Source organism: Lactuca virosa, chromosome 9, assembly GCF_052849685.1.
Source record: "Lactuca virosa cultivar CGN04683 chromosome 9, Lactuca_virosa_CGN04683_v6, whole genome shotgun sequence".
NCBI lineage: Eukaryota > Viridiplantae > Streptophyta > Magnoliopsida > Asterales > Asteraceae > Lactuca > Lactuca virosa.
Window position 1 is genome coordinate 42,778,765 of NC_136434.1, and position 14,687 is coordinate 42,793,451.

The window sequence follows — 14,687 nt, forward strand, 5'->3', positions numbered from 1 at the left end:
AACGAATGGGAAGAATCAAATTAGGCAGAAAGATAAAAGTTTCTCAAATCTGAAAAGATGGGAGAGTACTTTAGTATCATGTTTGTGATCATCTTAATGATTTAGAAATCATATCACAATTAGTCCTCTAAAGGTTATCTTAGTGCATTCTTATGACTAAGAAGAGGAGTCATGAACTGTTGAAATGGTTAGATCAGGAAGATGAGTCATACTTCGTTCCAAAACAATTCTTAGAGTCATACTCCAAGATTGTAACTTGAGTGACATATCTTAAAGAAAGGTTTAAAACACTTGTCAAATGTAAGAGTAAAAGCGTCCTACTCTTGTACATTTGAAATTGGTAAGTTGTGATGTTTTGAAATTGGTAAGTCCTCTAAAGGTCATCTTAGTGCATTCTTATGGCAAAGCTATTGTTTAAGAAAAACATAGTGTACATGCTTGGAGCATGGGACAAGTAGTGTTTTTAATTCAAGTATAAAGTTGATAAAACCGAAACAATGAATAATGAGTAATCAGTATGGTGATAAATAAAAGTGTTTATTTATATTCATAGGGTTTGATACCATATTTGATTCATTTATTCTTGTGTTTCACTTTGCATGTTTTGACTTCCAGAATAACTAAGTCGCTCTTCCTGAATGATTAAGTTATTCAAACCATCCACAGTCGGTCATATGTTGGAAGTAGATATGAATCAAGACTGTCATAGGTTGGTTTATAGAGGTCCAAGTTGGTGGACAAAGTGGTGCTAACTCATGAGTGCTCATAAGTTCTGAGTATTGGATTCAACCCGCACTCATTTGAATCACTTCATGGATTTTATCACGAGTGATCATGAGACGATAATATCTTATATTCTTCAAACCTAGAGATATGAGTTGTTACTATGAGTTGGCTATACATTGATTGCACGAAAACGCATTTGGTAACTCGATGTTATAAAACGTGCCTTTGTGTATGATTCAACAAGTAGTAGAACAAGCCATATGAGTCGAAGTTTATCCATTCCTTTTACCTTCGGGATAAAAGCAATATCTGTGGGCCCCTCGATGATTTAGCGATGACACCCTAAGTGCTTGGCCAAGCCAGGACTGATTTGATTTGTTCAATCAGTCAGTCATCATAAATCGGAAATCGGGAAACAACAAATGGATAGAGAGAATGATTATAATCCATGTCTCAGTCCATATGATATCTAGAATGGAGGAATATATGATCCCTTATCTAATGGACAAGTCATTGACAAAGGTCAGAGTTCATTGACAAGGTCAGAGTTCGACAGCGGCTTTAAGAGCTACGATTGCCAGTTAGGTTTTGAAGTGATACTCAATAATAGTTTTAGACTTATCCAAGTGGGAGACTGTTGGATTAATGTCTAAGTCCATAACTATATTTGGTATGTACTTGACCCGACCCGGCATGGTCCATTTGGGTTGCACTTCACCGGCACAATTTATATGGATAGTCTTTTGAGAATAGTATATTTATGATTTATATTAATATATTATAAGTTCTAATATATTAATATGGAATCATATTATTTAATTAGTATTGATCAAGAATTAATTTAGAATTAATTAAGTGATCAAAAAGAACTAATTAAATATGGACTCTTATATATATGGAATGGGCCAAGTTCATTTAGGTTGGGCTAAGCTTTCATGGGTGGTCCATGGAGCTTTTAACCCATGGATCCTATGTAAATGAAAGGTCATGGGTATTAGGGTTTACATGGATGTAACCCTAATCCTCCATAATATATAAAGGGGTCCTTGGCTCACAAAATTGGCACAAGTGTGTGAAAATAAGAGTGGGCCGATTTTAGTGTGCATACATATTCTCTCAAGTTCTTCCAAGGTGTTTTGGTGATTTGTGATTCCATTCGAGGCTTCCACACTATTGGGGCTAAGCTCTTAAAGCTTGAAGACATCAAGCTACATCAAAAGGTATGTCATCTAACTAGAACTTTGTAGTATAGGTGCTTCATAATATGCTAGTTAGGATGAAACCTTGGAATAGTTAATATTTGCATGTATAATAGAGAAAACATAGATCCAAGGTTTATAGGGTTGCATGTACACCATAGGAGTGTTAGAATGCTGAAAACCCAACAGTACTTCTATAATCACTTAGTTTATACTGGCTATATATGATCTAATATCGAATAGATAGTTAATTGGGTGAATCTGCCCTAAGCCCACAACCAAACAAGGAACAAGAAGTAAGGCGGAAAGCACACATCCAACAACCTATTGGGTATTAATGATATATAACCATGATGTATAAACTAAAGTATTATATAGTTAATCACCTAAGGCCCTTTAAGTTTATACTGGTTTAATAAAATGGATTAAACCCTTAACTGGTAAGTTTCTAGTTTTGTAACCAAAAGTTCTGATTTGGAAAGTAATGGGAATGTAAGTACACAGTTGTCATTTAAAATGACATACGGATGTACTGATGACCTTAAAACATGTTTGTTTTATACTGGTCATAATGTGAAGGCTAGTACCCCTACTATACGCTCTCCTTTTCAAGAGATTAAGGGAACCAAACGTGACTTCTGCAATCAATTGCAAGTCGTGTAATTCACATTAAAGTTATATGATCATGTATACCCAATATAACTATCACCTTTTGTTTAGAACAATGAGTTAGTGATTCATTGGTATAATTAGATCCTGTAGTAGTTCCATGTTATAGCAACTTATTATGTCCGTTCTGTTTCTCATATAGTATGTTCGTTCTGTTATCGTGTATTGTATCTAGTATGAACTGGATCTCTAAACTATACCCATTATAGTTTACTAATGTTTTACTTGAACTGTTATTGAAAAGACTCATTTATCTACTAAGTTATGCTTGTACTTTAAAAACGGAGTTTTGTTAAACTATGAAGTAACATAACTTTAAAAGAGTTTTTGAAAAGTTTTGATCACTTATAAAAGACATAAGCAATCTTTTGAAAAATGTATATATAAAAAACATTTACACAATTATCATTGTGTTCAACTTGTATTCCCCCCCCCCCCCCTTAAAAGCATTTAAAACAGTTAAAAGATTCATTACGGGGTATGAACTCACCTGATGTGGGTGATTCAACGAATACGCATGTAAGGATGAGAAGTTCCACGAATGAAGTCCCGAGACACAACAAGTCCTAAATGACATATATTGGCATGAATATAGTGTTTATAAGCAACTATATGCAAGGAAACACCTTCCGGGACTAGGAAACACTTTGACCAAGTGTTGGAATCACATGTGATTCATCAAAGGAAAGTGGAATGGTACTACCATGAGTTTAATACCATGGGTTTACGGCCAAAGGGATTTTACGACCGTAAACTCATGGTCAAACATGCATAAGTGTTCGTTTGAAGGCTAGGGAAGTTTGAGGGACTTTTGCTCTACACAAGGATGAGAAAGACCAACTCAATGGAGGCTTTTGATGAGTTTACGGCCCAAAGGAGTTTACAGCCGTAAAATCATGGTCATTATGCATTTGAGAGTAGTTTAAGGTCCTATTTCCATCAAGGAAGGGTTCTAGGTCACAAGCTTTGCATCTAGGAGGGTTTATGGCCAAAATGGCACCCTTAAAGGGGTTTACGGCCATGGGAGATGGCTTGGCCGTAAAATCCTTTTGTTCTTGTGTTTTTGATGTTTTCAAGGCTCTAAGCATGAGTCCTAACTAGATATCAAGTGTAGGGAAGAGTACTTATGATATAGAGGCTTGAAATGGTTGATTTTGGCCAAGAACACTAGTGTGTGTTCTTGGTGTTCTTGGTGTTTCTTGAAGATCTAAGAAAAGATGATTTCTATGGATGAAATCAATGGATGAATCTAGTTAAGAAGGTGTATCAACTAATCAAAGGATAGAATACTTACATATATGAAGATCTTGGATGAAAAGTTGGATGATACTTGAGAGGATTTGAATAAAATCGGCCAAGGAAAGAAAGAATGAGAAAAATGGCCAAGTTTTATATATATAGAGGTGAGTTTACGCCCCCCTTGAGTTTACGGCCGTAAACTCCTCTTGATGGAGTTTAAGGTTTGCATGTTATACTATGGTTCTAGCAGGTACTTCCTAACACTCATTCCTTGAGTGTATCAGGCTTAAAACTCCTTAGAATGATCTTTAACCAGGCTAGAACTCATTACCAGTGAGTCTGACACTCAGTTGAGTTGACTGACTGAGCTTTTAAAGCAAAAAAATTTCGGGTTGTCACATCATCCCCCCGTTAGATGGAATTTCATCCCGAAATTAGCTTTCTTAGCAGTACAATTGGGCTTTGCGCTCCTCTGATTGGCAGAATACCTACTCGTAGACCTGGCAACTTTTCCTTGGTGTTCTTGATAAGATTCGTACTTGGTCCATCTATCATTACCTCGTGTATACAAGTCGTACATAATTAGGATTAGTAAGACGGTCGGATCTGCGACTCTGCCCCAGGTCCACAACCAAACAAGGAACAGGAGATAGGGCGGAAACACACATACTAAATCTGCGTAATCATAATCATATACCACCCTTGCGTATACACTTAATAGTGATAGGTGAGCTATATTCGTCCTTAGCCTATGTGCTTGAACTTGGTCTGCTGGACGAGTGGTATTTCGTGACGGTCTGCGGACCTCTGACGACAAGGCTTCGGAGGACAAAGTACTCTTCGCACGAGTACTTCAGGGTTTAGAATACGAAAGATAAAACTGAGGTTTAGGTCGGACTGTCGATACGAATGACGAAAGTTTCGAGAACTTACCGATCGAGGCGATAGAAACATATGAACTTAGTATGGTGAGGACCACGCCAATTCATGACGAATGATAGTAACGGACTCTTTACTGAACAAAGTTTTGACCAATTTGAAAGAAACGTCTGTGATACGATGATGTATCCCTAGTGCGTTCGATAATGTACTCCTAGTGTGTTCGAAAATGTACTCTTTGTAAATGTTCCAGTGTTTCTGTTTTCCCCTTGATGTTAACACTCCTACGTATCGTACCGCTATGTGCGCATACATACAAATGAAAGTGCTTTGATACTTGGTGATGATACTTTATATCATGATCCTCCTTGGTACCACTACGATCGCCTGTCATATACAAGTTATGAATATTTAAGATGAATAAGACAGTCGACTGAGTAACTCTGCCTCAAATCCACAACCAAACAAGGAACAGGAATTAAGCCGGAATCACTCACTCTAAGTCTGCAATATCTTAGTTATGCACAACCCTGATATATATGCTAAGCCATCATAGCTTCTCTAAACGGATCTTTTAGTTCTCTTGAATACTGTGATCTATTTCAATATGTGAGTTATTATAATTACTTTTTAAGTGTTTTCCCCCAAGTTTTAATCTTATATAAATATAAATAAATTTTTAAAGTAACTATTATTTCGAAAACGTACCGCTGCTCGTTGACGACTCTGGGGTTGACTCTCTAGAGGTGATCATCAGAATTCGTCCATCCGCTCCTGAGTTCTTTGTTATCGGGCAGTCCCTCTGATTTTTTCCAGTCTCACCACAGCCATAACAGGCTTGGTTTTCTTTAGCTCCGGGGACTTGGGAGATCGGCTGAGCCGGTTCCCTGCAGAAACGGATTGTGTGTCCCTTTCTGTGGAATTCGGACACTGCATTTCCCGGCATACTCCGGTGTGGTGATAGTTGCACTTTCCACACTTCGGGAGGGTTCCAGCATATCGACTGGCAGGTGCTGGAGCAGCAGGCGTTGTAGCGGCGTACATAGTACTCGCTTGTTGCTCTTGCGGGGGTTCTTGTGTTTTTCGCTTCTTTTTCCTCTTATTCCCCGACTTCCGTTTATAGTCATTTCCCTTTGATGGCTCGGGAACGAGGACTTCTACACCATGGCGGACTCCATGGTTAATGAGTCGATGGGCCATGCGTTTGGCACTATCGAATGTGGCTGGGTTAGAAGACAACACATCTCCTTGGGTCGGGGCAGTCAGACCCCAAATGTATCGTTCTATCTTCGTGCTCTCCGGGGTAACCACCCCGGGGCATAGTGCTGCCAGGTCGCTAAACCTGTCAGTGTAGGCCACTATGTCTGAGCCGACCATCTTGAGCTCCCATAGTTCTTGTTCTAGTTTTTGTACTTCGCCCCTTGGGCAGTACTCTTCCAGCATTAACTCTTTTAGGTTTTCCCAACCTTTTGAGTTAGCCACTGATAGGGTCAGTGACTTAACATGGCTGTTCCACCATGTCAGGGCTCTGTTGGAAAAGGCGCAGGCGGCAAACTTCACTTTGCTCCCTTCTGGGCACGAACTGATTTCGAAGACCGAATCTGTTTTCTCGAACCATCGCATCAGAGCGATGAATCCACCATTTCCATTAAAGGAAAGGGGTTTGCAGTTGGTGAAGTCCTTGTAGGAGCACATTCTCGAGCACACAGGGACCTCACCTTGAGTAGAATGAACATGTGTTCCACCTCCGTTGGAACTGGTAGGATGATATTGAGCCATGTCTGTTGCCACAGCCGCAGCTACTGCAGCATTTAGAGCTGCCGTATCGATTTGTGGAAGAGGTGTTGGAGTTATCGGAGTAGTGCGCCTGTTTGGTTTGCGAGGAGGCATCTTTGCTAAAAGAATACAAAGATGAGATGGGAATGAGTCTATAGCAGTGGAGATAATCCGAAATCTGAAAGACAAGGTTATCCTAGTTCTGAGTGTATTTGATCCTGACTTCCACAGGGTTCTGGAAACAATTCATAAAAAGTCTATACCACATAAACTTTATGAATTAGAAATGGCTATCCTCGAATGAATATCTGTTACCTGAATAACTGTTACCAGCTGCATGTAAGAAATAATCCTAACACATAATGTGAGCAGTGTTTCCACTAACTCATTAATTTAACCAAGATTATTATTTAATAGTGTGACTCATAAGACGTTCTGGTTACTCCTACTGATCTTTCTTTGAAAATTTCTCATGAACTTGCTCTTGTTCCTCCTGGACTCTTCTGTTGTCTACTATGAGGAAGTGGTTACATCTATCTGGGTTTGTCGTGCAATAATGGATGTGACTAAAGAATCTATGAGATTAAGTGAAACATTATGGGGTGATCCTTACAGAGTCCTCCTATAATTGTACAATGTATACAAGTTGTATATAATTTAAGATGAGATAGACCTTCGAATAAGTGATCCTACTCCAAAACCACAACCAAACAAGGAACAGGTAGTGAAGCGTAGATCACAAATTCTAAGTCTATAAAATCTCAATTATATATAACCTTTGGAGTATACATTGCAAGATTATAGACCTATCCGTAAGGGTCTTTTAAGTTATCACATAAGTTGTTTACATGGCCTAAAATACTCCTATAGTACTTTAATGTAATATACTTTATCTAGAAATCTCTTGACTGGTGTGTTTAGGTAAGTTTTAAGACTGTTGCAACACCACATCACTCCCAAACACATGTCGGTCACATCTCGAATGAATATAGTTGATCAGGCTATATTGATCCTAGCAATGATTACATAACTGTTCAGGTTTGACGACAGTGTTCAACCTTTAAATACTTTAGTTCTGTTCTTCTTGTGATACTTGATCTACATGTATAATCAAGTAGGTATATTTTTATAACTTATCGTTATACTCTCAAAATATATCATTATCCAGAGCACTTAAGCCCCATTGTATTTATAGTTGTATATCTTTTATCGGTTGATATACTTAATTTACTATAAACGATGCTCTGATACCAATCTATCACACCCCAAAACCGGAACGGCGGAAACGTTCGGGGGTGGAGGACGTCATGTTTAGTATCACAAGACATGTATCATAGTAAGCAAGTAATGAACAACCATTTCATTAGAAAGAAAGTGTTTACAATGTGTGTGTTCATAAAACATAGAATACTTAAGCAAATAACAAAACAAGACTTGAAGCTATTATGCTCCATCTTCTGAATTCCCAACGCGAGTACCTGTCTAATAGTCTCCTGAGAATACAAGTTATTTGAAAGAGTTGATCAACAATTAAGCTGGTGAGTTCATAAGATTTTAGTGATGTAAGTAAGTTGTAGAAAGTTGTTGAAAAATGTAGTTGAAATGTAGTAAGTTATAAGTTCTGTTTTAGAAAAGTTCGCTTGTTCCTCTAGAAAATCCTATATTTCCTACTTTGATGAAAGATACGTAAAAATGATTCTACAATCCTTTCTATGAGTACTAAATGGATACAAGTTATATAAAACTCAGAGTAAACAAACAATCGACTGTGCGCATCTGCCCTAAGCCCACAACCAAACAAGGAACAGGAAGTAAGGCGGATAGCACACATCCCATTGTTTGTTAGATCATTGTTGTATATAACCCTGGCGTATTCACTTGTTACTCATTGAGTTAATTGTAATAGTTCCTTTATATTTAATGAAAAGATTCTTTAAGAAAACCCTTACTTCTTATAATAAAATGGTGACCACAGTGATTACTTCTATAATCACTTAGTTTATATTGGCTATATATGATCTAATATCGAATAGATAGTTAATTGGGTGAATCTGCCCTAAGCCCACAACCAAACAAGGAACAGGAAGTAAGGAGGAAAGAACACATCCAACTACCTATTGGCTATTAATTATATATAACCATGATGTATAAACTAAAGTATTATATAGTTAATCACCTAAGGCCCTTTAAGTTTATACTGGTTTAATAAAATGGATTAAACCCTTAACTGGTAAGTTTCTAGTTTTGTAACCAAAAGTTCTGATTTGGAAAGTATGTTTTGTACTAGAAAACTGTGCATTGACTTTGTGTCCTATGACTTGACCCATACCTGGTACCCTTATGATGACTTAATGTATACTGAACATATATATATATATATATATCTAAAATCGAATAGATAATAGATTGGGTGAATCCGTTCCAAGCCCACAACCAAACAAGGAACAGGAAGTGAAGCGGAGAACACACATCCTATTATCTGTCGGATCCTATTGTTACATATATATCCTTTGACGTATACATTAAGGAATCATAAGGTTAGCATTATGGTCCCTTTCTACTGAATGTACTAGACTCGACTGTTCTGTTTGTCGTTTGTAAAATGTAAGTTTTCCCTAGTTTATAACTGTCTTAACTCGAAAATAGTTTGCATTTGACTTTCAAGTGGTACTGTCACTTTATGAAAGTAATGGGAAATTTAAGTACACAGTTGTCGTTTAAAATGACATACGGATGTACTGATGACCTTAAAACATGTTTGTTTTATACTGGTCATAATGTGAAGGCTAGTACCCCTACTATACGCTCTCCTTGTCAAGAGATTAAGGGAACCAAACGCAACTTCTGCAATCAATTGCAAGCCGTGTAATTCAAATTAAAGTTATATGATCATGTATACCTAATATAACTATCACCTTTTGTTTAGAACAATGAGTTAGTGATTCATTGGTATAATTAGATCCTGTAGTAGTTCCATGCTATAGCAACTTATTATGTTCGTTCTGTTTCTCATATATTATGTTCGTTCTGTTATAGTGTATTGTATATAGTATGAACTGAATCTCTTAACTATACCCATTATAGTTTACTAATGTTTTACTTGAACTGTTATTGAAAAGACTCATTTATCTACTAAGTTATGCTTGTACTTTAAAAACGGAGTTTTGTTAAACTATGAAGTAACATAACTTTAAAAGAGTTTTTGAAAAGTTTTGATCACTTATAAAAGACATAAGCGATCTTTTGAAAGATGTATATATAACAAACATTTACACAATTATCATTGTGTTCAACTTGTATTCCCCCCCCCCCCCCTTAAAAGCATTTAAAACAGTTAAAAGATTCATTACGGGGTACGAACTCACCTGATGTGGGTGATTCAACGAATACGCGTGTAAGGATGAGAAGTTCCACGAATGAAGTCCTGAGATACAACAAGTCCTAAATGACATATATTGGCATGAATATAGTGTTTATAAGCAACTATATGAAAGGAAACACCTTCCGGGACTAGGAAACACTTTGACCAAGTGTTGGAATCACATGTGATTCATCAAAGGAAAGTGGAATGGTACTACCATGATTTTACTACCATGGGTTTACGGCCAAAGGGAGTTTACGGCCGTAAACTCATGGTAAAACATGCATAAGTGTTCGTTTGAAGGCTAGGGAAGTTTGAGGGACTTTTGCTCTACACAAGGATGAGAAAGACCAACTCAATGGAGGCTTTTGATGAGTTTACGGCCCAAAGGAGTTTACAGCCGTAAAATCATGGTCATTATGCATTTGAGAGGAGTTTAAGGTCCTATTTCCATCAAGGAAGGGTTCTAGGTCACAAGCTTTGCATCTAGGAGGGTTTATGGCCAAAATGGCACCCTTAAAGGGGTTTACGGCCATGGGAGATGGCTTGGCCGTAAAATCCTTTTGTTCTTGTGTTTTTGATGTTTTCAAGGCTCTAAGCATGAGTCCTAACTAGATATCAAGTGTAGGGAAGAGTACTTACGATATAGAGGCTTGAAATGGTTGATTTTGGCCAAGAACACTAGTGTGTGTTCTTGGTGTTCTTGGTGTTTCTTGAAGATCTAAGAAAAGATGATTTCTATGGATGAAATCAATGGATGAATCTAGTTAAGAAGGTGTATCAACTAATCAAAGGATAGAATACTTACATATATGAAGATCTTGGATGAAAAGTTGGATGATACTTGAGAGGATTTGAATAAAATCGGCCAAGGAAAGAAAGAATGAGAAAAATGGCCAAGTTTTATATATGTAGAGGTGAGTTTACGGCCGTAAACTCTTGGTAACTTGGCCGTAAACTCCTCTTGATGGAGTTTAAGGTTTGCATGATATACTGTGGTTCTAGCAGGTACTTCCTAACACTCATTCCTTGAGTGTATCAGGCTTAAAACTCCTTAGAATGATCTTTAACCAGGCTAGAACTCATTACCAGTGAGTCTGAAACTCAGTTGAGTTGACTGACTGAGCTTTTAAAGCAAAAAAATTTCGGGTTGTCACAGCTTCATTGAGCCCATTAGGGTTTCAAGCATCCCAAACGGTTCCAACTCGACAAGGCAAAGCACACCGCCACCCGACACGGCGGCCGGTGGCGGCAGCCACCACCTCACGGTGGTGGTTTTGAGTTTTTTTCATTATTCTTGGCTTTTACAATTTTTACAATGAACACCCAAAATAACACACACTCTAACTAACATAAGCACACACACACAGCCACCCTAGTGGTGGCCGGCGGTGGCACGTGGCGGCAGAAAGACACACACACACAACCCTTTTTTCTCGGAAATAAACCCAACACCCACCTATGGTGGGGTGGCGACGGCAATAGCGGCGGCCATAGCTGCTTCACGATGGCAGCCACCACCTCACGGTGGTGGTGATGGTTCCTTTGGTTCCCAATCACACATCGACACCTGCCATCAAGCAGCAAACCCGCAAATCAGTGACACTCTTTAACAGAAATAGCAGCAGCGACGCTATCGGCCGGAGATAGCGGCGACAATGGCGTAACGGCATTGGTGGTGGCGATGCAATACGGTATCCGGCGGCTAGAGAGTCGCGTATCGGCGACATAACAGGCGGCGGTTAAAGCAAGAGAAGAAAGAGAATGGTGGATGTCTGGTGGCGTTGGAGCGTCGACAGCGGGATCTAATGGCCGAAGGTGGCGGCTGCGATGATCTCGGTCTCCCTCGTTGATCTCAGCAGCTTTTCCGGCTTCACATTCGCTTCCAGCAATAGTGACGTGGCGGCACTTAACGACGGCGATGCAGCAGCGGAGATGGTGGCTGAGGAGGGCTCCAATGGTGGTGGCGACCGGAGGTGAAGGAGTGAGAGTGGCGGCCGGTGGTTAGGGGATATAAGGTGGCGGCTGATACCCTCCTAGGGTTAGGGTTTCATGGAGGGTTTTATACCCGTAACCACTCCAAACTTATTGCCATAATGGCAGAAACAGTCCCTCCCCATGACGTTTTCTTTCAAAATAAGGCCAACATTTACCATTTAAACCTTGATCCCATAAATTTCTTTCATAATAGGTCCTTAAATTATCAATCAGCCCCCTAAGCCTTCAAATCTTTTCAACTTTACTCCAATATTTACCTTTCAGCCCCTGACTTCAAAAATCTTTTATAAACTAACCCGAAGATTATATTTTTAACCCCCTAAACTTTCAATTATAACTTTTTAACCCCCGAAACTAACTCCTTGCTACACTATTCCGCTTTTAAGGCTGTTATACATTCATTAATTTATTTATTTATTTATTAAATAAACGGGGTGTTACAATGACGGTGATGACTCCAGTCTTAGATATCATTCGGGAGGCTCGGGTGGAGGCTGTGAGACCGGAGAACCGCAAGAGGGAGCGTGTGATTGGACAGGTTTCCGAGTTTATGACGGACAGTCGTGGGCCTATGACTTTCCATGGGCGGATTTGGATGCCCTGTTCAGGTGGAGCTCGTCGTGTATTATTGGAGGAGGCGCATAGATCGAGATTCTCGATTCATCCAGGAGCCACGAAGATGTATTTGGATCTGAAGAGACATTACCGGTGGCCCTGTATGAAGAGAGATGTGGCATGGGTAGTTGAGAGGTGCTTAACCTGTCGTCGGGTTAAGGCCGAGCACCAGCGCCCTCATGGCAAGTTGCAGCCACTAGAGATTCCCCAGTGAAAGTGGGAACAAATTTCCATGGATTTTATCACCAAATTACCGAGGACCGCGCACGGGTTTGACGCAATTTGGGTGATAGTAGACTGGTTGACTAAGAGTGCTCACTTTCTTCCTATCAGTGAGAGATCTTCTGTAGAAAAGTTGGCCGAGATCTACGTGCAAGAGGTAGTGGCACGACATGGGGTACCGGCATCGATAGTGTCAGATTGGGATGTACGTTTCACTTCCAGGTTCTAGAAGAAGTTTCATGAGGAGCTGGGTACCCGACTGCACTTAAGTACAGCTTACCACCCACAGACATACGGACAAAGCGAGCGGACGATTCAGACGCTCGAGGACATGCTGTGTGCATGTGTTATGGACTTCGGTGGAAGTCGGGACACTTCTTTGCCTTTGGCTGAGTTTTCTTACAACAAAAACCATCATTCCAGTATTGGCATGCCTCCCTTCGAGCTTCTGTATGGGAGGAGATGTCGAACTCCCATCTGTTGGGGAGAGGTGGGGCAAAGAGTGATAGGGAGCACTGAGATAGTGCTCAAGATGACCGAGCAGATTCAGCAAGTTAATAGCGATTACTGACGGCCCAGAGTCGTCAGAAGAGTTATGCAGACCGGAGACGATCTGAGCTAGAGTTCCAGGTTGGAGATTTTGTCCTGCTGAAGGTATCCCCATGGAAAGGGGTGATCCGATTCAGGAAACGGGGCAAGCTGAGGCCCCTATACATTGGTCCTTTCAGAGTGATCACCAGAGTAGGTAAGGTAGCCTACCGGTTAGATCTACCAGTAGAGTTGAGCCAGATTCATAACACCTTCCACGTGTCTCAGTTGAGGAAGTGTGTAGCCGACGAGGCGACTGTAGTGCCATTAGAGGACATCCAGGTGGATGCGAGTTTGAATTATATTGAGAGACCGATTGCGATTTTGGATCGGAAAATGAAGGTTCTGAGGAACAAGGAGGTGTCCCTGGTTCAGGTCCAGTGGCAACATCGGAAGGGGTCCGAGTGCACTTGGTAGCCGGAGTCCGAGATGCGAGAGCAATATCCAGAGTTATTTCCAGAGCATGACTTCGAGGACGAAGTCTGACCCTAGTGGGGGAGAATTGTAACATCCGGACTTCCAGGTAAATTGTTTATTTATTTATTTTTGAGGGCTATTGAGTTACTCGACGAGTTGGTACTACAACTCGTCGAGTAGAGTCGCGAAGTGCCACGTGGGATTAATGATCTACTCGACGAGTCCGAGAGTCGACTCGCCGAGTAGATGCTGCGAAGTGAAACCCTAAATCCTCGGGTTTGGGGCCTATTTAAAGGCACTTATAGCCTCATTTGCGGCTCATCAGCTGCTTACCTTCACTGAGAGAAACCCTAATTGCCCTTTTAGATTATTGAGAGAGTGTGAGCTAATATTGAGTATCTTGGTGCATCTTTGGAAGAGAAGAGAAGGATTTAAAGCCAGGAACAAGAAGAGTCTGTTAGATCTATTGTTGTTCATCCAGGAGCTTCTGTAAAAGGTATAAAGTTTATACCTTTCTCTTTAGTTTGGGCAGATCTCATATTATTGGAGTTTAGGGCTTTTCCATCTCATTTTGGGACTTTGAGTGTGTTGAGTTCATATAGAGATTTGGACATCAGATCTGGACCTTGAGAGGTCCCTAGAGTCCAAAGGTCCTTGCTTTATTCAGCCATAATAGAGCTTTTGAGTGAAAAACCCTTGATAAAATGTGTTCTTGGCATTTCAAGCCCAAAGTGACATGCATGGACGTAAAGCTTGTGGCTTTACGTGATAAACAAGCCTTTAGAGTTTAGATATAGAGTTTAGATATAGAGTTTGGGAAGGTTTTTTGCCTTGAAATCGTCTGAATGAGAAATGAGTCTAAATGGACTCGCCGAGTCGATGAGCCGACTCGACGAGTCGGCTAGGGTTTTCCCCGATGAGTATGGATATGGGTAACCCGGCGAGTCGACGAGACGACTCGACGAGTTAAGTTGGGTTTTCGCGATGTTCTGAGGAAC